The sequence below is a fragment of the Cyprinus carpio genome, chromosome A15 (assembly GCF_018340385.1).
Source record: "Cyprinus carpio isolate SPL01 chromosome A15, ASM1834038v1, whole genome shotgun sequence".
Taxonomy (NCBI): Eukaryota; Metazoa; Chordata; class Actinopteri; order Cypriniformes; family Cyprinidae; genus Cyprinus; species Cyprinus carpio.
In genome coordinates this window covers 22,477,721-22,480,662 of record NC_056586.1, presented here as the reverse complement: position 1 = coordinate 22,480,662, position 2,942 = coordinate 22,477,721, and positions in this window count along the sequence as shown.

The window sequence follows — 2,942 nt, the reverse complement described above, 5'->3', positions numbered from 1 at the left end:
TATTTAATTACAAATTATGTCAGCTCAGAAAACAATTGCAAAAGGATCATATATAAAATGAATAGATATATTTGTATTTATATGTATAATAAATCTATATTTTTAAAATAGAAAAAAATAGAATAATAGCATATTATTAAAATACAATCTACATAAAACTGCAATAGAAAATGTTATTTAGAATGAATGATAAAATGTAATATATATGAAAAATTATTTCAGCTAAAAGTGCTTTAAAAGCATAAAACTAGTTATATTTACATATTATATTTGTGTGCTGTAAAAAGTTGTATATTTTAAAAACAGAAAAAATCATTATTAATGCAATTAAAATGCAATTACACAGAAATGCGAGAGCAGAAAATGTAATTTATAATAAATTACAATAAATAAATATTAAAAATTTCAGCTTTAAATATATAATTACAAAAGCTAAATATTTAAAATATAAAATAGATACATTTACATATATGCTATAATAATTCTAAGAATATTTTTAAAAATATATATATTAATGATTATTCAAATGTGATCTACAAAAAACAAGAGGTGAAAATTAAAATTTTATTTTTAGAATTTATAATATAAAACAGTGTTATGTAGTGCAGTGAAAAAAAAAAAAAAAAATCTGACAGCATCTGTAGCACCTGGAACACAGGCATGTGAGAGCATTGCTTCAGATGAAGCGTGAACACTGCAGGTGAGAGGCGTGAGTCTTCAGCAGTCCTCTGGAGAAGTTTTGCTTGACGAGCAGAAAAGCGTCTCATGCAGACATCTCTCATTAGCTCGGAGCTGTTTGAGAATAAACCAGCTGCTAATTTTAGCCGGACGTGAGAGGATTTAGTTTGCATTTCCAGCAGCATCAAGACGAACACATCAGCTTTTAAAGCCTCTGCTGCTGAAGAGAAGAAAGGCTTCATGTAAAGCCTCTCCGTGAATCTGCTCCTCTGTGATTTTAGAATTATCATTCAGAAAGTTAAACCTCCAGGAAACTGATTAGTCACAGAGTTACGACACTGACAGCATCATTTCAGCAAAACTTCAACTTAAATAACTCAGAAACTCCAACCAAACCAAGTAGCCTACCATGAGTTATAATGTTTTACCATTTTTTTTTTAAGTCTGTGGAGGTTAAATATATGAATCGCCTTCGCATATAGTTTAAGTACTGTTCAAAAGGTTTGGGGTCGGTAAGATTTTTTTTAATTAATTTTTTTATTTATCAAGGATGCATGAATTTGATCAAAAGTGACAGTACAGACATAATGTTACGAAATATTTCTATTTCAAATAAATGCTGTTTTGTTGGACTTTCTATTCATTAAAGAATCCTGAATAATGGAGTAATGATGCTGAAAACACATTGCATTATAAGTTTATATATAAATATGTTCACATAGAAAACAGTTATTTTAATGTACGATAACTATAAGTTGTAATAATCATTATAATTGAGTGAGAAGTCTACACTACAACTATAATAACGATAAGGACACGGAAGAACGATTTCATTGGAATCACTCTCAGAATGATTTTTCCCAGCTAATGAACGACAAAAACTATTTCTTTGAGAATAAGGGAAGTTCACAGCACAATTATGATGATAATGACACTGGAATCACTCTCAGAAGTTTTTGTTTGTTTGTTTGTTTTTTCAGCTGAGAATGATTATAATATTGACAGCCAATCAGATCACCTGGCGTTCAAATATCTCTCTGGTTTGAACACTCGCCCAATAAAAAAAAGGGGGGGGGGAAAAAAAACAAGAAAAAAAAAAAAGTAAAATCGCCGGTTTTTTTAATTATGGCCAAGGGAGTTCAAAAAAAAAAAAAGTGGCAAGGTTTTTCCTGGGGGGGGCTTTGGGGGGGTTTGGGGGTAAAACGTTTTCAAATTGGGGAGAAACAAAGGGGAAAAAGGGGTCGTTTTTTGGCATTTTTTTTTTTTTTTTTTTCTTTTTTTTTTTTTTTTTTTCCTTTCTTTTGCAGGAAGGACCATATTCTTCAGGAAGGGGGGGGCAAAAAAAAAAACACTTTCCTGTTGAAAGCATGGAAAGAGGGAACGCGGTTACTCTAGGGAATGGTTTCGGGGGGGGGGGGGGGGGGGGGGGGGGGGGGGGGGGGGGGACCAAAGGGGGAAGCCAGATCACTTTCAGAATTGGATGAGGAAAATCTAAAAGGAAGGGAAAGGAATGGTTTGCGGAGGAAGATCCTTTTATTGGGCTGCTTGGGGGGGGTGGGGGACCCCCTTGAAAAGGGGGACCAGGGGAGGTCAAAAGAAACATTATTTTTAGAAGGAGGGGGGGAAGTGCTGGGGGAGTTTTCCGGCAACAGGGGCAACCGGAACGGAGAAGGAGGGCTGGGGGGGGGGGGGAGGAGTTTCACTTCACAAAAAAAGTAACTCCACAAGACCCATCTCATTACGGGGGTAAAAGTAGGGGGAGAACAGGAAGCATTGGCAAAGAGGGGGGGAAAAAAAAAGGGTAAAAGGAACAAAAAACAGGGGGAGAAAAAGGAAAAAAAGAAAAAAAAAAGAAAAAGGGGGGGAAAAAGTGGGGGGGGGAACCAAGGGAGGGGGGGGGGGGGGAAAAAAACAAAAACCAAAAGGAGAAAATCGGGGGGTTTGGGAAAAGGGGGGGGTTAAAAAAAAAAATCAAGGGGGAACAAAAGGGAATTGGCCAAAAAAATCGGGAAAAAAAGAAAGACAAAAGGGGGGGCGGCCAAAGGGACCATAAACCAAAAAAATGTTTAGGGGAAAGACCACCAGGACACCAGGGGAGTCCTCGTTCCACAAAGATGGGGATGGGGGGGGAAAAAGGGAAACACAAAGGTATTTGTTTGTAGAATCAGGGAAATTAAGACATAGCAACCTCGTGGTGTGGGGGAAGAGTACTTAGGGGTGGGGGGGTACAAGGGGGGGGGTTTGGGGGGGGGGAGGGGGTGGGG